The sequence below is a fragment of the Paroedura picta genome, chromosome 7 (genome assembly GCF_049243985.1).
Source record: "Paroedura picta isolate Pp20150507F chromosome 7, Ppicta_v3.0, whole genome shotgun sequence".
Lineage (NCBI taxonomy): Eukaryota > Metazoa > Chordata > Lepidosauria > Squamata > Gekkonidae > Paroedura > Paroedura picta.
The window spans coordinates 90,245,755-90,266,568 of record NC_135375.1 but is presented as its reverse complement, the minus strand read 5'-3'; the positions used below and the strand labels follow the sequence as shown (position 1 = coordinate 90,266,568).

Sequence of the window (20,814 nt, the reverse complement as noted above, 5' to 3'; positions counted from 1 at the left end):
TAGGAACCTCCATCTGCTTTAAACTTGTAATGTTGAGGAATCACTTCATCATACTCCGCTGACGGACTTCTCCACAGCTCTCTGAATTCCGATCCCTGACCCAGGTTTCTCCTGGACTTCCCGGGAGTCTCCTGGACCATAAAACCTTGCTGACTCTTTCCCCCCTTTGCATACCAAAGTGTCTGGCTGACAGAGTGTGTTACCTTTTCGTGTTCTCATCCTGCCACAAATGACCTTGTAGTGTTTGTAATCTGTCAACACTTTCTACTCTCTCTATTTCAAAGTGGAATCCCGCTGAGAACCAATGGCCATTCCCGCCTTTGTACCTTCCCACCTAGGCACCCACTCATCCCCCCTCCTTTATCTGGTCTGGTGTATAAAGACCCTTTGGGGTTTATTGTTCTTTGTCTCTGTCAAGACGTTTGCTTCAGTGAACTCGGCCTGTAGTGCCTTTGTGCTGGATTCTTGAATAAAGCTTCCTTTTGGATTTCATCAACGGGTGGTCTCAAGGTCTGGTTTGACAAATTTCTGATGAGTGACTTGTGCCTGGTTCCTTACAAGATGCATCATGCTTCTGCAGTTTGAGCAACCTAGGGTATTCGGACAACAGGAAGGCAGGAATATTATAATGATGCCTGATAATACCCTTTCCGACAAACAAGCAAAGGAGATCACAATGGCCAGGCTTGGATCATGTAGAGCAGAGGTAGTCAACCTATGGTCCTCCAGATGTTCATGGACTACAATTCCCATGATCCCCTGCCAGCAAACACAGGCAGGGGCTCATGGGGATTGTAGTTCATGAACATCTGGAGGACCACAGGTTGACTACCCCTGAGGTAGAGCACTGGTCCCCAACCTTTTTATCACCGGGGACCGGTCAACACTTGACAATTTTACTGAAGCCCAGGGGGGTTAGTCTTTTGCCGAAGGATGTCACCGCTGCCTGAGCCCCTGATCCACTTGCTTTCCCACCAGTGCCCCTAACTTCCCACCACCCACTGGGGAGCACTGTCAGCAGTAGCTACGCAGTGCCACACCAGGGGGAACCCCAGTCATGGCGGCCGCCGGAGAGCACCAAAGGTGAGCCAGCGGCAGAGTGGCAGGGCAGCCTCCGAGGCAGCAGCTGGGGAGGAGGACGAGGAGGAGCTGTGGCTTGGTACCAACTGATCTACGGACTGATACCGGTCTCCGGACCAGGGGTTGGGCACCGCTGGTGTAGAACATTTTTCACTGATGGTTGAGTTTCTGCCTGGAGAAAGTGACTTTCTTGCCCTCGCCTTCTGCCAAAGTTCAAAATGCCCCGTGAAACGACTCTCCTGGGGACCCCACAGGGGAGCAACAGTTTGGACTCCAGTGGAAGTGGGGAGCGAGGGAATCCTTTCATCTTTATGGGGAAAAGTCCTTGGCATTTGTTTTGCTTGCCTGGTGTAATTAGATATTTAGCCGCTCCAACCAATAGATGGTGTCATTTCCGTACAGCTTAATTAATGATTTCTGTTAAATGTTTCTGTTGTCTTGTTTCAAACAGGGATTAAGTCTGAAAAGTACAAACAATATTCTAGAGCGTGTGCCACTGGAGTTCCCTGTTGAGAAGTAATATTTTGTTTCTTCCAGCAAGTGTGAGAAGAAAATCAGTGTGTGGTCTGTATTTGTCTTCTATTCAAGGTGAGTTTCATACATTTTAATGGGTTTTGCTTACCTTTCTTGCCCTATTTGACCATGGTGTTAAAAAAAAAATCAAACATTTATGGTCAACTCGCGAACTTCAAACCTTGTCATAAAAGCAACCAAATAAAATGTTGCATCTTTTGCTTATTGCTGTGTAATCCATTGTTCAGACTTCCTGCCTCCAGTCCATAGGTCAAAGATGCAAGGTGACACTTTATTTCTTCTCTGTGCTTCTCCATTTATTATCTTGTTTATGGCAGAAGACCTGATACACTAATTATCCCATTAATTACCATACTAATAAAAAAAACTACACAGGAACCTGATGACCTAGTCATTTGCTGTCTTGCTTCAGTGATTAAACTACTTTATGCAGCTAAACACTATATTTTATGCTCTCGGCCACCATTTATCACATGTCCCAGCTCAGCAGATTCAAAAACACTTCCTTCAGGAAGGTTGCACTTTAATAACAATTATGATTTATAAGTCAAAGTTCTGCATTGGCCTGTTTTCCTCTACTACTTGACTGACCTGTGATGTTCGCATATAAATCTCTGCCAGATTGCCAAGCGGCAAGTGGTCAAATGTTTTAACCAGTGCTTGAAGAGAGGAGAAGAAGAGCTGCTGGTTTATTGAACCCTGCTTTGCTCTCCTCAAAGGTGTCTCAAAGTGGCTGACAATCGTTTTCTCTTGCTTTCCTCACAACAGACAACCTGTGAGGTAGGTGAGGCTGGGAGAGCCCTGAGAGAACTGTGCCTGGCCTGAGATCACCCACCTGGCTGCATGTGGAGGAGTGGGGAATCAAATCCAACTCTCCAGATAAGAAATCAGTGCACTTAACCACTATGCCAAGCTGGCTGTCTCTTTAAGAGATTCACCATGCCGTCCGACAAAGACCTTCCTGGGAGGAAGTCTTATTAACAAGATCTGAGTAAGCTTCTGAGTAGATCTACTCAGCTCAGCTCAGAAGCCTACTCAAGTCTAGCCAATGGAAGTTTTTTCCCAGAAAAGAGTTCTTAGGATTACACTGTTATTCTTCTAGTAAAGGTAAATTCTGTTTTCATGCAGGATTGAGTTGGTGATATACAAGGGTTTTTTATGCAGGTCTCCTTTGGATAAGAGAGAGAGAAACAGAAGGGAGAAAGAGGAGGAGAAGGAGAAGGAGAAGAAGAAGCATTTCTCTGTGAATCTGTTGACACTTCTTAAGATTTTCATTGGTATCATGCAGATCAGTATTGCAATCTTGGAGCTGGCAGGTTTCTACATAGTGTCCTCAGCGTTCTGTTTTCAGCTGTGTGGAAAGCATGGTGGGTTACATATGTCTAAATAACCCCCCCATAAGGTAAAGGTAAAGGTAACCCCTGTGCAAGCACTGAGTCATGTCTGACCCTTGGGGTGATGCCCTCTAGCATTTTCTTGGCAGACTCAAAACGGGGTGGTTTGTCAGTGCCTCCCCCAGTCATTACCCCCCCATAAAACCCCATTAAAACCCCAGATGTAAAAATCACAATTCATTAGTCAAAAACCAAAAAGGAAGAACACCATTCTAGAGGAGAACACTCTGGTTTGGGGGCAGATGGCTATGGTGTGAAGCAACTTCTATCATACAGTTTTGCCCAAAAGCCAGTGTTCCCTCCCCGATGTTTCCAAGGTCCCAGCGTCACTTTCAGGTGATGTAAGTATGTCAGAAAGCATCCTTCCATCCCCTGTAGACAAAGTGTTTTTTTGTCCAGTAGATGCTTTAAAAAGGTCTCATTCCAGATGGTTGTTAGTCTTGTGAGAAATATTTCCTTGGAGTCTGCATCTTTCAGACTTTATATGCTTGGGAGCTATATTTCATATCTTTTAAAAAAACTCACCTTCTTTTAAAACTCAGAGTTATTCTTATTGCAGTCAAACATAACATTATGATTCCTGATATGCAAATTGCAAGCTCGTTATGTTCATCAGGATGGATTTATTTTTAATTGATGAGTAGATTTAGTGTTGTCAAGCTTTGGGAACATTTTCAATCATATTTTTAAAACATTCTTTTAAAAATTCTGTTTCAGCTTATTCTCGAAGGAAGATGCCCCCCCCCCCCACCCACACACACCCATACACACCATTCATTTTGCAGGTTGGCAGTGGGTATAAGTCTGTTTCCAGGAAGGGTCTCTGATTAATTTTTGACATGTTGTGTTCTCCACACTAAGCAGCATGGATGAGGAGAATGGAGGGCCGGCAGGCTCTGTTGTAGTAACACCAAATTCTTCCATTGCCATTGATTCCCTCCCTGCTCAGAGAGCTGTTTTAGAGCCAGAGACCTGTGACCTGGACCTCACAGACCTGAACCAAAGCACCCCCAGAGTTTGGTCCCCTACTTCTGAAAGCTTCCCATTCTCTGGGCCCCGCTTTCTATAAAGTGTCCTGAATGTAATTTAAAAAACAACAATGCCGTTATAACATTATAATGCTTATAAACATTATAATGCTACTGTGAAAGACTGCAAAACTGCTTTGTTTAAAACTTAGAAACAGCATTGTAATGCAATCACCCCCAGCTTTTTCGGAATGGAGGGAGGGGGAGGGAGGAAGGGAGGGAGGGAGGAGGGAAGATGGTGACAAGGAAAGGGGAGTTCCCAAATAGCTAAAAATGGTGGGTATGGGGGAAATCTTGATTGCATGCATTTCCACATTGGACAGCTCTGAATTAGACCCTGCTTGAAAAGATGAAATCTGCTTTTCTGGGGATCCCTTTGCTGCAAGACAAATGAGCGGGCAATTCAGGACTGTGCCTGAAGAAGCATTTTAATGTGGAAATGGATTAAAAAGTTGACCCTTTAAAAATGAAAATCTGAATGATTCTGTGCAGGTATCTAAAGTTATTGTTTTAGTTTTTTGTGTTTGTCTACTCAATGTTTGGTGAAGCCAGAATGGGTTCTAGATAAACAATATCCTGTTTTCAGTTTTCTCTTTCCTCAGTGACTTAAACTTATTAATTAAATGCATATCATAAATAATGAATTATTGATGATGATGATGATGATGATGATGATGATGATGATGTTATCCGTTCAGTCGTGTCCGACCCTCAGTGATTCTATAGGAAAGTCTTCGCCATGCATCCCTGTCTCTGACTGCTTCTTTTAATTGATTCATGGTCATCCCTGTATCGGCTTTGATCGTGTTGAGACAGCAGATCCTTTGGCGACCACGTTTCCTTTTGCCACTGACCATGCCGAGCATTAATGATTTTTCTAGCATGTTTGATTGCATGATGTGTCCAAAGTAAGTGAGCTTTAGCCGTAATATCTTCCCTTCTAATGACATGAATGAATGATTACAATATTCAAAATAATATATTTCCATTATAATATCAAAATACTATATTAGCTCCCGCCTTCATAGTACACATTCCAATTATGTTCAGTTCTTCTGAATTAGGTCTTTCTATTGACACTGTAAGGAGTATAAAAATGTACAAATGATCATTCCAACCTATAAATTATATTACAATATTATCAATATAATATTCACCATGCAAACATAAATACCTTATAGTATTACTTGGCAACTCCTCAACCCTTCAACGGGGGATTCTTTGAATAATTCTCTTCCAGGTCCCCATCAATACATTTACAGATACTTAATATTTATTTGTTTGTTTGTTTATACCGCCCTCCCCGAAGGCTCAGGAATAAATACATTCTAACATCAAATTGTTAAACAGTGGGTGCAGCAAGCATCAAAACCAATTAAAGGAGCTATGTCACAAAAAGCTCATCTATCAATAGTCTGCCAAGATTCTGAACTAGAAAACGACATCCTAGCTCTGGAGTTGTGCATTTCCACAACAACTCTTAGCCCTTCTCCCATTTCCACTAGGAAGCGCCACTAAATCCTTGCCATATATGGGGGCCAGTGTCACAAATTCCTATCCCCTTCAAAGCTATGAGTATGCAGAGCCTTCAATAACATACAGCGTAATCCTAAACAAAGCTCGTCCTTGTGTTTTGCCATCAGGTCACAGCAAATTTATTGTGATCCCATGGAATCTTCAAGGCAAGAGACTCTCCGGTGGTTTGCCTTTTCCTGCTTCCACATCATAACCCTGGACTTTCTTGGTGGTCTCCTACTCAAATACTGACCAGGGCCCACCCTACTTAGCTTCCAAGATCAGTTGAGATCAGGTTAGCCTGGGCCATCCAAGTTACACCCTTCTCAGTCCATTATACTCAGTAAGCATAGGTGTAATTCTGTTTAGGATCACTCTGTGGATGAGCTAAAGCCGCAACTGCAACTCATGTCATAAAGCCCTGCAAAGTTGAAGTGACCATAGGGCAACATTCTTGCATGATCCCCAGTCAGTTTGGCTCCATGATATGAGCCCCTTTGACACAACCCTTGTTTCTCAGTTGTGGCCCTAGCCAGAGGAGAGGAGAGGAAAGTCCTTTAAGAAGCAAGTGTAAATGTTATCAAGTTCTTTCTTCAAGATCCCCACAGTCCCTAATGGTGGTAGAGTAGTAGAGGAGAGACTAGCAGAAGACTTTTCAAAACGTCAAATTTAAATATCAGATGACAATAACACCGATTTAAGTTTACTGTATAGCTCAAGTTCCCCCTCGGTTTCACTAATAATGAAGAAGAAGAAGAAGAAGAAGAAGAAGAAGAGTTGGTTCTTATATGTTGGTTCTTATAATGACACATAATGACACATAACAATATACTTTGCGAGAAAGTATCACCGCCTCAGGCCTACATGTCAAATCCAAGACTACATTTGTATGCGTTCAGTCTTGTATTTTATGGTCTGTTAATCTCTGCCCCGTAAGGAGAACTGGATAAATGTTTGATGTAAAAGATTATTAATGCTAATTGTCATGTGACCCTGGCCATTCCTGCTTTTCTCCCTGGAGTAGCTCTGGCAATATTTATTCCGTTTCACAGTGGTGGTTGTTGTTGTTTTTTCACTTTCTAACAGGAGATTTTGCTTTCCAAGTTTAATCTTGCAGCTTTATCTATATTACTTTTCTCGCGTTTCCGTGGCTCAGAACTTGAATTCTATCCCTTTTATAATAGCATTCTATTTCCTGTCTGGTCTCAAGAACTTGAAAGGAAACCTGGCTCAAAAATACTTGTTCATTTGTTTCGTGCCAGCTTTTATCAATGATTCATTTGTGTGTGTGTGTTCAGTAAATTATGACCTATATTCTGGGAAATTGATCCTGTCTCGAAGGAAAATGGATTTCTGAAATGGGGAAACACAGCGATGGTTAAAGAACAGAAGGCTTCCGGATAAGTTTTTACTTTTTCTCCACTGTTTGAATGCAGGGATTTGTTCCGTTATCTTCCTTCTTCTCAGGCTCTGCTTCCAGGACACCCATTTTACAAGCTCAGTTTCCCTGTGAGGAGAAATTAATGGGTAGGCTGAATGTTTGGCTGGACCTGATCCTCAGGATACCTAGTTCCAGATCCCCTCTCTGCCAAGACGTTCATTGGTTGACCTTGAGCCAATCATGCTTTCAGCCTTACCTACCTCACAGATAAAATGGAAACTGAGTATGCTACACTGTGACCCCTTTGGAGAAAAGTCTAGGTTAAAAGTGTACATGAGATCTTATTATTACTAAGGGTGGGAACAGCAGCAGGGGAGGGCTGATGTCTTAATTCAGGGGTAGTCAAACTGCGGCCCTCCAGATGTCCAGCGAATGCTGGCAGGGGGCTCCTGGAAATTGTAGTCCATGGACATCTGGAGGGCCGCAGTTTGACTACCCCTGTCTTAATTCTTTGATAGTGGGATTCTGGCTAGTTTGAAAGACAACTGTTCTGTCAATGAAAGAAGTAGCTTAATTGTTCCTCTGTCCACATTCAAAAGTAGTAAACATTTTTCAGGCTCCTCCATTCAAAAGAACAGGAAAAGCTCCCTTCCCCATTTGAAAGAACAGGCCAGAGTGCCTTGCCTATTTTCTGATTCTGTGCAGCTATCTCAAGTCAAATGCTGTTGTTGAACTAAAAATGCTGAATAATTCCACAGCTGGAGAATATGCATTTCACACCGGAATTAGCAGAGGATAATTTTGGCCAATTTACTCATGTTTTAGCCCAGCCTTATTCTCTCATGTTAGATAAGTCTGGAAAGAGTTTAAGGGGGGGGGGGAGATACCCTGAAGCATTCAGACGTGCAATTCACGTCCTTCACCACATGCACCTAAGCCCTCGTCCATGATGGGAAGAAACACTTTCATCCCAATGACTGTGAATTCCTCAGCTCTCCCATTTCACAGGGGAAGGGGAAAGAAGACCTGCTTTATATATCCAGTGCACAGAATTTTTATGGTGCAATGTTCTGCCGTGACAGTTCATAATCAGCTTTTCTTTCTATCCTGCTCCTTGTTAATAAAAGCCATTAAAATAAAATGAAAAAAGGCAACGCAATTAACTGCTTTTAGAGCTACCGTTCTTTAAACCAAGCAGATTCTGCACATCTCGTCAATATTTACAGGCTGGAGGTAAATTAGTAAAATTAGATGCTGCTTAGCCATTTAGCAGAGCAGTGGAACAGATCAAATCAGTAGATCCAATAGTCAATTACCTTAATGGATTCCGCTGCATAAAAATGGACCTATTGTTACTTAAGTCACAAAGTGACAAGCAATTACTTAATGAGTTCATATATTACCACTTTTCTTTCAACTTTGTAATTATTGAATTAATTGAGAAGTGAACTTCTAGATAAGCACCGACTAATTAAAGTAAAGGAGAAGATAACTTCTGGATGCTTCCTAGCTTTTCTATAAGGATGGAGCATGGCATACCCACACTCTCCATTCTGGTGCCAGTGGGCACTCCAGAGGAAGAGGATCTGGAGGTGCTAACAGACCCGGTTGCCACAGACCAGGAGCTGCCTGCTCTCCCGGATGATGAGCAGCCTGGTACTAGCCAGGCTGAGGGCCATCCCTGTTTGGTAAAACTCCAGGACAAGATGCCCACCAGCCCTGAAGACTCACCAGAGGAGCAGCACTGGCGGCCCCAGGCCAAGCCCCTGCAAGCCCTGAACAGCAGCATCAACGAAGGAGCTTTCCCTTGACAGCTGTCAGAAGATTGGCATGCCTGTCAGCTCACTGTCAAGGTAGATGGGGCCCAGCTGTACCTCCTTCCTCTGATGAGGGTTAGATCCAGCTGCAAGCCCTCTAGCTGAGGGCTTCTCCACCCTGCTCTATGTATTTCAGGAGGACTTTGCCACAAGGTTCTTCATGAGTGCAACTGTGCGTTCCCTGCTGATCTTCTCAGTCAACTGGTTCGCTATGGCAAAGCTCTGCATACCTGACTGACTGACTGACTTGTGATTCCTGATTTTGACCTGACTCTTTACTATGTTCCTGGCTCTAGACCTACTGCTTGGCTTCTGACTACAGTTTGGCTTTGATCGTTTATCTGGCTCTTGACCCTGGCTTGGCTGTGTTTACTGTCTCTCTAGCTTTTGACATCTTTAACTTGACTCTGATCTCTGGCTCTCGTCCTGCTGCCTCGGCACAACAACCTGGCCAGGTAGGTTCTGTTTTACTTTCAGGCGTAAGTAACAAAGTAGGGAGGGTGGGTTTTGTTGCTATGAGAGCATGCTGAGAATTTACATGTAACTTAACCTAGGTTTGTGCGCTTCAAACGTTTTCATTTTGTTTTGGTATTTTGGAAAGAGCACTATGACTTTGTCTTGAAATGTTTTGAGTAGTAAGGTGACCAGATTTTATCATTGGTAAAGCGGGACACCATTGACCTGGGGGGGGGGAGTCTTGATTACAAATTTGGTCTATATGGAGCAACAAAAATCTTCATAGAATTCATAGAACGCAAAAATAGTATTGTAATATATATATATATATATATATATATATATATATATATATATATATATATATATATATATATATATATATATATATATTAATTTCAACATAAGTACAATTTGCCAGGTGCCCCCAGATGTCCCTCCAAAAGTGGGACAATCTGGTCACCTTAGTGAGTAAGCATGTGGGAAGTTGTGTTAGTCTGAAGCGGCAGTGCAAAGTTCAAGTCCCGTGGCATCTTTAAGACCAAGTTTTATTCAAGATATAAGCTTTCCTGTGCATATGAACAAGTATGTCTTAAATTTGTTCTGTTGTAATAATACTGTTTTGGGAACTGACATAACTTCATTTTTGGAGTTTAGTAATACTGGATATTAATAGACCTGCACCCATTAGTCAGGTCTGCCATCCATTTTCAAGTGTTCAGCACAAGCATTTGCAAAATTTCTTTGCAAAGAGATAGTTTTTTAAGATGATTTCATATAAACAGCATGTCCATTGACTTATCACAAACTGTCATAGAATCCTAGAGCTGGAAGGGGCCATAAAGGCCATCAAGTCCAACCCCCTGGTCAATGCAGAATCAGCCTAAAGCATCCATGAAAAGTATATGTCCAGCTGCAGTTTGAAGACTGCCAGTGATGGGGAGATCATCACCTCCTTAGGCAGTCAGTGATGAACTACTCTGACTGTGAATTCCTCCCCCCCCCCCCGCATGTCTAGCCAATATCATTCTACATATAGTTTAAACCAATCACTGCAGGTCTTGTCCTCTGCTGCTAACTGGAACCTTTCCCTGCCTTTTAAATGACAACCTTTTTAATACTTGAAAAGATAGCAGTCATGTCCCCTCTCAACCTCCACTTCTCCAGGCTGAATATTCCCAAGTACCCTCAGCCTTTCCTCAAAGAGCTTGAGCCCCTGGCCCCAAATCATCCTTGTTGCTCTCCTCTTCACCATCTCAATTTTGTCTACATCCTTTTTGAAGTGAGGCCTCCAGAACTGTACACAACTCCAGGTGGGGTCTGAACACTGCTGTCTACAGTGGGACTATGACAACTTGTGTTTTTGATGTGATGCCTCTGTTGATACCTATATAGATTAGCATGAGGCCCCTATGCTTGTGGGGCCCATGGGCAACTGCCCAGCATGTCCATGCATTAAGACAGCCCTGGGATAGAGGAGTCCACAATCAGGAGGGTAATAAAATGTGTGTTCTCAGTCAAGGCTCCCAGTAGCTAACTTCTCTCCATTTCCACAGCATCTGTGGAGACCATGGGCAAACAGGAAGAAAGAAAGATATAATGCCTGGGGATACATACTCCTGTAATTTTGAGAAACAAGGATCCTGGGATAGAGGCCACCTGCACATGGCAATGTAAAAACAACAGTGACAAAATAATAGAAGCATGATCCAAGTTATTTTTTTGTTCGATGACATTTTTACAGTGCCATCCACAGCAAAGTTGTCCCTTTCTAAGTCCTTTAACATCAATGAGTTTAGAATCCTGTAACTCTGCTTAGGATGGCATTGTTAAAACATGATTGTTATTGCACACCAAGGGCTAATGTAAAGTTTTAAAGTTTAATGTAAAGTCTTAGTTTCCGTGGTAAGGAGTGCCCAGTTGTGCTCTTCTGACCCACAGGAATAAAAACCACTGTTCTCCTCTCATCTCACCCAAATGACTCCTTATCCCATCCAATCGCTTTGCGCTTTTCTTTTACATCCAATTTTAGCTGAGCTATCACAATATAAACCAAAGGAGTCCAACAAAGGAGTTTGCTGGCGATCTATTGACCTGGCAGTGGTTCCTTGCTGAGTATCTAATTATGTATTTGCAAAGAAATGAAAAAACTGCAGAATGTATTGGCAAGAAGGCCATATGGCAACAACCAAAGCCTTACAAATGAAAGCAGTAAGTTACCTGTGCAAAATAAAGACCGGCTGTAGTGTTGTAAGATACAGTGAGTTGTGTTTCACTGCTCCAGATAAGGGCTTGGCAAATGTCGCCTTTTTCCTGTTCAGCAGTTTTAGTTTGGAATGTGTGGACTGTCATCCCTCTCTAACACCACCCCGCCCCTAAGCGATGTTGCTGGGGGGGGGGGTTGTTTGTTTTTTTGCAGAGGTAAATGTTTAAGGAAAGAACTGGCAAACCTATCTTATAAAACATTTTGCCAAGAAAATCCTATGGTACAACTCTCAAATGATTTCAGTATGGTGCCCAATAGTGAACCCCTCAGGCCAAGAAGAATGTCATTTACATAATGGGTGACTTTAATGCAAAAGTTGGCACACAAGTGGAAAGACACATTACCGGCAACTTTGGACTTGGAGAAAGCAATGATGCAGGTGATCATCTGGCACAATTTTGTCACCAAAATGGGTTTCACATTCTTGAGGAGGAAGTTGAATGAATCTTGAGTCAATAGCCAAACAACAAGGCTCCAGGCATTGACATCATACCTGCGGAGCTGCTGTGTACTAATCAAAACTATTGCAGTTTTGTGACAGAAAATCTGGGAAACTAATAACTGACCAGAGGAATGGAAACAATCTGTGTTCATCCCACTACCCCAAAAAAGTGAATCAAAAAACTGTTCCAGTTACAATCTGTGTTCATCCCACTACCCCAAAAAAGTGAATCAAAAAACTGTTCCAGTTACCATACAATATCCCTCATTTCTCATGCTAGTAAGATCCTGCTCAAAGTCATTCAACACAACAACAACCATTGAAAGAGAATTAACAGATGTTCAAGCTGGCTTTTGACAGGGGCATGGCACTCATGATCATATAGCAAACCTGTGCTGGATTTTGGAAAAGTTACAGAAATATCAGAAGGATCGGAAGCTTTTGATTGTGTGGATCACAACCAATTGTGGGAAGCCCTGTAAAACTTCGATGTGCTAGTGCATTTGATCAAACTGATTCAGTTGCTCTATGCAAACCTAGAATCTATTGTACAGGTTCAAGATAGAGAAAGGAGTGCACCAAAGTGGTATTCTTTCCCCTTATATGATGAGATCATTTTGAAAGAGACTGAACTAAATGAATCAAACACTGGAATTAAGATTGGAGGAAGGAATATAAGTAATGCTGATGACACTACCCTCCTGTCAGAATCTAAGGAAGGCCTAGAACAGCTGATTACAAAGATCAATGAAGTAAGTAAGAAATCTGGCCACTTCTTAAACACTAAAAAGACAAAAAATAATGTCCACCACAAAAAACAGACATGTCACAATAACAATTGTTTTTAAAAGACAGTATGTTTCTGCCCCCACCCCCTCTCCTGCCTGTTTTTAATCCTTTGAGATCAAAGAAGAGCCTATTGGGGGATGATATGGCAATTGCCGGGTACTTCTGTTTTCTATCTGCTCCTCAATTGCTATAAAAATACAAGAAAAAGGTAGAATATTTGTCTGTAAGGGGGCGTTCCTTATTGTCCTTTCAAGATGTCATCTCAAATCAGTTGTGTACCCAACACAAGATCCTCAGCTAGTAGGATTTAGCCTGTGTTTGAAGGAAATGTCATGTCCGTAAAGCTATAAGTCAACTCAGCTAAGATTAGGTGCTGTTCTGCTCTCAGATAGTTGGCACTAAATCCCATTGCTTTCAAGAGGATCAATTGGTTTCACTTGGGAATTGTCCCTAAATCAGTGTTCATAAGACTGCAGCCTTAGATTCCAGTACTGGAAATGAATGAATGGGAAAGTATGCTTTACATAGGAACAATTACTACAATCCAGTTGTCAGTCAACCTCAACTGAAAGTTCCTGTTAGCCATTAGAAAATAGAAGACTGGACTAGAATAACTGTCCAAAGCCAGCATTCATCACCAGGAACCATGTCAATTATGTGGTAACTGTGCATAGTCTCTTTCCATTGCATTATAGTTGATGCTGTGTATTGATCTGATCATAAATTCCTCTGTTGTGGAGGCTATACTTTGAGTGTCCTGTCGTTCAAATGATAGCACCCTTGGTGTGACTAAAGCTTTGTCAGATTTCTGCTTGCCAACCACCTCTGGAATGTTTCACAAGTACTGAGACCTTTGGGAGAGGGGCACCATAGAAATCCAATACACAAACAAACGTTAGTTCAGAATCTCAGGCAGAAGTCTTTGCAGCAAACATTGTGCTGGAAGTTCTCTCTCCAAGTAGGTAAATAAATATGAATTATGCAAATGACTAGACCTTACAATTACTTTTGAATGATACAACTTAATTCAGTTTCTTTCACAAATTGGAACTCATTTCAAGCATTTCATAATAATTTTTTTCACCTTTCTGTCTTTAAAAGTTCCTCTCTCTTATACCTCTATTTGTTTAAATCAATAAATGGGCAATTATCTGGGAATCTCACAGGCAACCCAGGGCATTGGGGCCTGTAGCAATGGGGCTAATGGCTTATACTCCATTCATCACATTTCTCCCAAGCCCATGCCATACTCTCAAGTCAGCTCTGCAACAGACATTTATATCATTAGGGGAAGGAAGTGGCTCACAGCACTCTTCCAGCCTTGTTCCTCATCAGTTCCCCCTGCTACTCCCTCTGCAGAGCATCTGCCTTCTTCTTTTAATGCTTGCCTTAAAAAGTGAGCTTAGCCAACCTCCTAACCCACCCACTCTCTGATGCTGCTAATCATTGCTGGCTCCAGTGAGCCCAGGGTTCTTAGCCCTTGCCTTATCCAGTTAAGCATGCCTGGCTTTCTGTAAAAGGCTTCTCAGGGGTGCTCATTCACTGTTTTGCTTCCAGCCGCAACTCTGGGCTTTCCTTAGGTTGTTCACCTCCTGCCCTCAGGTAATTGGGTTTCCTCATTGGTCTGCCCCTGTCACACCTCTCCTTCACTGGGTTGGTGTTAAATTGTTCAGTCTGTTCCAGCTTTTGCAACCCACTCCAAACGTTTTGGCAAAACTAGCACGCTGGTTCTGATCTGGAAAGCTTCCTTTAAATCTGGAGTAGATTCAAAACCACTCCATTTCTCTCATGCACTTAGCTTTGTTACTCTCAATTTAAGTATTCAGAGTCTTGTTCTGTAATAAATTCATCTCAAATCACTCATTCTTTGTTGCAGTGGTGTACCAAAGGTGTATTTGTGTGTGTGTGGTCCACCCAAGGGCAGCTTGAAGAAGTCCTTTGAAAGGGCCACAAAGCCAATGTCATGCTGCATGCCTTTCCTTTTATTTCTAAAACACAGTTCTGGATTCAGCTTTTAGGAGTGCAAGAAAGTCTGAGCATGCCAAAAGAAACAGTCTAAGATTGGCTAAACTTCCCTTCCTCCAATTCTGAAGCAAACTTGTTTAATAACAACTGAGCCAGTCCTCTTGAGCTGGCATTACCACAGTACACTGGGTTCTGCTGGGCACCCTGGGATTCCAGCGGGACTGCTGGGTACTATGTACATTGCACTAGTTCTGCTGGACTTGCAAAATGCCCTCCCCACCTTCAGATTCAACTGCATAGATTCTCTTGTTTGATTTTAATCCTTTGGAAACAATGGAGAATGGCAGTAATGTGTTTCTTAACATCCAGACTGGTGATGTTCTTGATCACTATCTTGTGATGCTTTCGCTAGCATTATTTACTTACTTATTTACTTTTATGCCACCACTCCCAGACTGGCTAGCTCACTGTGGCTCACATCAGTAGTAAAATGCAGTAAATCAATAAAATATAACTAAGAACCCCCTCCAAAAAAATATTAGAGGCAAAACAGGTACTGAGCCTTTCTGCTTTCTCTCTGCAATCTGTCAGAGTGTCTCCATCTTCACCCAACAGTGGGCCTATTGCCTCATTTACCTTACATTTACTCCTCATATGTTTGAAAAAACATTTCTTGTTATAGTGGGCTTCCCTGGCCAGTCTCAGCTCACTCTCAGCTTTGGCTTCTCTGATGGCTGACTTACAGTGCCTAATAACCTGCAGAGACTCTTCTTTTGGGGTCTATCTTCCCTCCATTTCTTGAACATTTGCCCATTCTTCCCTAGATCCTCCTGGAGTTTTCTGTTCATCCAAATAGGCTTCTTGGATCCCTTACCATGTTTCCATCTTGCTGGAATAGTCATGGCTTGAGCATGCAATAGCTCTTGTTTACAGAGAGTCCAGCAGTCACTTTCTCTTTTCTTTTCTAGCCTTCCTGTTCGCAAGATCATGTCTCTGAGTTTATTAAAGTCTGCCCTATGTAAGTCTTACATGTCTGATTATAAACTAGGTGCGGGTGCTTCAGACTGTTTCAGCCAAAAGGTATCCAAATCAAGTCTGATTTGAACACAAATAGGCTGAAAACAGGAACAATTTGCGAAGTCTGTTGGCTTGCATGGCCAAATTGCAGCTGTTCACCTGGCCGAATTGCAGCCGTCCGAATCGCCGAACCATACTTCAGTGTGCTTTAGCAATTTGGATGTCTGTTTAAACATTAAATGGAAACAGTGGGAACTGCCTTTTTCAAATTGCAATGAGGTCCTGCAGTATGCTAAGCTTGCTTGCTGCAATGTTAGGTGGGGGGCGGAGGCTGGGTGAGATTTTAGCATATAGGAGGCAGGTTTGTGGCAGGAAACAGCTTTTGGCCAATCACAGAAGGTTTTCTCTTTTTGAAAATCTGCATGGCCAAGAGGTATAAAGCTAGGGGGGTCTTACATAACTCTCCATTGCTGCTTCCCTGCCTCGCTGACCTGCTGTGGTATTCAATGGAGCAAGAATGAAACAGAATATTTTCCCCATCATAGGATACAATGGTATACAATGGTACCTTATAGGGACACCCTCCTTGGGTGCCCCTAAAATTGGACCCCCTTGTCCAATCTTCTTGAAACCTGGGGGATCTTTAGAGTAGAGGGTCCTGAAGCTACATGGAAAGATTGGAGCCTCTAACTCAAACTGCACCCCCCAGGCTATGGAGAAGATGGAAACATGAAAATTGCCGTTGACTTCAGTGGTGCCATCCAGCCAACTCTGAATCCAAATCAGCTTATTCGGGCAGATCTTTAACAGTCCAAATTGGGTCCCTTCTAACCCTCCGTACTATGAACTTCCTTGGCCCCCCAAAATGAAGTATAGGAGGACATGGTCACTCCCCTCCCCAGGGTCAGGCAAACTAACTTGGGTACCACCAGAGATAGCATTACTCCTTCTTAAAGCTGGCAGCATTTCATGGGGATTTTCATGCATTCTTATGAAATCTGTCCAAAGCAGAATTTGGAATAAACATTTAAGGTTCCTGCTTGGGCAAGTCCTCTGGGGAAATGTACGAGTAATATGCAGAGATGGACAAGATGAGAAAAATGTATTGGGACTGGATAGAGATGAACATCTTTGAACAGCAAATGGAAGTTTAATGTGTTGCATTTCTAGCTCTGGTTCTTTTCAGAAATGTAACTTATCTGTAGGACTCAGAACTAATACAACCACTTTGTCAAGGACACATGACATTTTACTGCACTGCAGTGCCCACTCCGTTGGGTTCTAACTTATTTAAAATTGCACATAATAGTGCTTTCAGTGTTCTAATGGAAAAAAGGAAAAAGGATAGTGTACTTTTGGTGCGTCTCATGCCTAATTATTTTGTAATTATATTTTCTGAGGAGATATATTAAAATGTGTTAGTGTCTCTTTTTCTCACTGCAGTAGTTAAGGGTCTGTCAGGGCTTCCATTATAAACCCGTAATTCTCAGTATTTATCACTTTTATCCTTCCATAAAAATTGCTACACCCTGCAACTAGCGTTAACAAGGTCCCTGGTCTGGAGTGCTAGTTTTAAGGGCAAAACCTTCTTGAATCAGCTTTGTGTTACTTATTGTAAAGGTCACAGATCAGATGTGAAGCATTTACTTTGACATTTGGGTTATCTTTTTTTTTTATCCAAGGAGGTTAGGGCCTCATGTAAGGGGTAATCCCATTTGATCTTGTCAATAGTCTTCTGTGCGGTAGGTTAGGCTGAGAGATGGTGGGGGATTAAGGGTCACCTTGTGAGGTCCATGTCTCAGTGAGGATATGACTACAAGTCTCCCCATTCCATCCAGTGGTGTGTCTGCTATGCTCCTCTGGCTCTGCATAGGTACGTAAGACCAGAGAACTTAGATGGTGTTACAGACGGCAGTTTGAAAAGTGTAGAAGTGCAGTACAAACAGGAAAAGAAGTGAAGTGTTAATTTTTCACAGAAAGTAACAGGCTGTTTGCCTTTCACAGACCGATTATGCATGGGAGGAGGGAAGGCTGAGTTGGCACTTGTTTGGCAGGGGGGCAAATTCCTGCTTGTGCATAATGTCAATGCCAGCCCAGCCCCCTCCTGGTCCTGGCCCTGGCCCATTTTAGGGCATCTGATGCTCTGTGGCAAGGGAATGCTGATTTTTTTTTTGCATTCTCCTTCTTGTTGCAGCCACTATCAGCAGCCATGCCAGCAGCTCCATGCATGTAGGGAAGAGCCAGGCCTCCCCTGCCCACAGCGTCTCAGCAGAGACAAAAAAAAACACCCTGTTCGGCTTTGCAATGCCACTGAGCCGAACAGGGCTTTTTTAAATTTTCCACAAAGGTCGAAATAACCCCCCTGCCCCTTCCCACTGCCATCGAAAAATGCTGTGGAATCTTTTGATCCCCGCTGGCATTTGTTTAGGCCAAAATCTGGGGCGGACTGTGTCTGGAAGTGGAAATCTTCCCCCTCAGTACACAAGAAGCATATCTTGCAAAATCTACCCAAATTGACAACAAATTAATAGCACATACATACACACTCAAATGCTGGTGAGCAATGTTGTTTCAGGATCGAACCTTTTTTTCTGCTGTAGGAGGGCCACCCCCTTTGATTGGCATGGGACCTTCATGGCCAAAAGCCATATGAGACAGAGGCTGTAGAGGAGGGTGACTGAACTTGATCAAGCAACAAAGCTGGCTATATCCACCCCAGTTAGGTACCCTGACAGCTGAGCAAAAACAACCTAACAAACAAAATAAATCAGTTTATTCTACAGGGCTCTTGGAATGCAAATTTTAAATCATAGGCCTTGAATTTAGCCTTTGGGTTGAATGTCACCAGACTGAGCTGTCCCCAGTGTACAATATAGAGTACAAATTAGTTTCTCAAAGTTGACAATATAGAAAGAAGACCACATTAATCCTGACTCAAGGAGAGTCTCAACGTTGACAATCCACAAAGTCACAGCACTATGGGCCTTCTTCAATGGACACAAATACATAGACACAAAAAAGAAATGTTGGTATAATTGACTATAAATTCTTTTCTACATATTTTATTTCCTTTTTTCCAGTTTGTTAGATCCACCCCATTGTCATCTTCACAGCCCACGTGGTCTCCCTGCCACTGTTGCTTCAGCTGTCTTCTCCTTCAAACTGTGGTTCAACCCGCCCTGCCCCCAAAACTGGTTGCCAAACTTATACTTGGCAGATGGATATTATCTGTCTTGGTGGGGCCAAAGCTTCGTTTCTGCTTTTGTCATCATTCTCCTGCTCCTTTCTTGGCAGAGGCCGTGGCATTATTTCAATGTCCTTTCCCTTGTTTTCAGATTTTTCTTGCTACTCCTGCTAAACAAGCACTCATTGTGCATCAAACACAGCAAAGCAATACCTGGCTGCTGCTTCTCTTCCCTTTGATAGTTGCAGCAATGGCAGATGGAGGGTGAGATGAAGGGATCGTTCACTGGACTTGGGTGCGCTCCAAGCATAACGGAAGGACACCTGGCTACTTCGGCCATAGCCCCCTCACTTTATAAATCACCAGCCATGGCTTCCCCTGCCAGCTGTACACCTCTAAATTAGAGTCTTTCTTCGTTTTTGTGTGTCTCAGAATAGTAGAAGACTGCAGCCTCTCTTTCAGCGGCTAAAATAACAGAAGCAACCTCTGACTGGCAGCCCAAACTCCTGATTAGCATGTGGCCAACTTGTCCAGCACGTGAGTTTCCGTTCTGTAGCAACCGGCTACGGAGGCTGAAAACTGACAGGTTGTATAAATATAGCTAGGAGGGAGCCATCTCTCCGTAATACTTCTCCGAATCTCTCCCTTTCAACAAACAGGCTCTTGCTGTTTCCATCGTCCTCTTGCGTTAACTAGGCTGCTGCTGAGAATTAAAGGCTCTCCGGAGCTCACCATTGGCACAGAGGAGGCTGTTAATTGGGCAGGTTGAGGTGCCAGGCTTGAAGAAAAACGCCCCTGCTTTGCACAAATCCTTTTCAGAAAATGCATTCCAGGTAAATTATCAACTGTAAGAGATGCATTGGGGGAAATATAAGCAAACACATTAGGTACAAGATAGATTTTTTCCCCTCCCTTTAATGAAAACAAAGCAAGTGCTCAGGTTCCTTTGTTTTCCTTACGTTTTCCGTTTTGACATTTTTTTCCCTGTGCGTTCTTTTTAGCTAAGAATGCTCTCAAATCTAATGGACCTCTCTTTTTGCCGTGGTGAAGCGATGCTTTCCGTGGGAAAAGTTATCAGTTTTTCCTCTTTTGCTACTGTTTCATTGGCGTCGCTTTCTGCATTGCTGCATCTCCATGCCCAGAATGGTGACTCCGGCTCACTTCCTGCATGTCCTTGTGTAGGGAGCAGCCAGACTGTTGCAATAAAATAAAACTGGAGTCCAGTGCTTAAAGATGAACCAGAATAGCATCAATTTTCAGGAGCCAGAGCTCACTTCTTTAGATGTGTGAAGGATACATCCATGGCAGGTATATCTATAATTATAGTTTATACTAGCAGCAGAAAGATGGGAGTGGTGAGTGGGATAATTACTGTGATGAATAGACAGAAAGACTCCGGGACATAGGCCAGCAACAAATGAAGATGCCAGCTTTGTCCCCATCTGCACTTTGATAACACAATAACCAAACCTAACAATACCAGTCACACCATCGCAAGTTCATTCACTAGTTCATCTTCCAATGTGACATACGCCATCAGATGTCAGCAATGTCCTTTCGCCCTCTGCATCGGACAAACGAGATTGAATGGACGTAAATCCGACATTAAAAACCACAGCACTCAAAAACCTGTGGGAGAACATTATAATCTTCCAGGTTGTTCCATTGCTGACCTGAGCGTGGGAGTCCTCAAAGAAAGAAATTTCAGGGGGGAATTATAAAGTGAGATTGCTGAACTTGAGTTCTCACAAATTCTGAGCAACGTACGCACACACTCTGGGTGGAATAGGGATGTAGGGTTCCTGTTCACCCCAGATGCTGATTTTTTGCCCCCAAGCATTTTTCCTCTGCTCTGATCAAGCTGAATGCAATATGCAATGCACCTTTGCCTCCTTCACAAGCAGTCTTTACAACATTCCTCCCCTCTCCTGACTAGAATAAAAGAA

The 20,814-nt window shown here is 42.8% G+C and overlaps 1 long non-coding RNA gene across 1 annotated transcript in view; it reads left to right on the top strand.

Moving 5' to 3' along the window:
• The first annotated feature begins 8,925 nt into the window (after nt 1-8,925).
• LOC143841853 (uncharacterized) overlaps nt 8,926-20,814 on the top strand; it is a 70,947-nt gene continuing 59,058 nt past the window's right edge. Inside the window, exon 1 of the long non-coding RNA XR_013232897.1 lies at nt 8,926-9,204. This is a non-coding gene — a long non-coding RNA (uncharacterized LOC143841853). The remainder of the gene's footprint in view (nt 9,205-20,814) is intronic.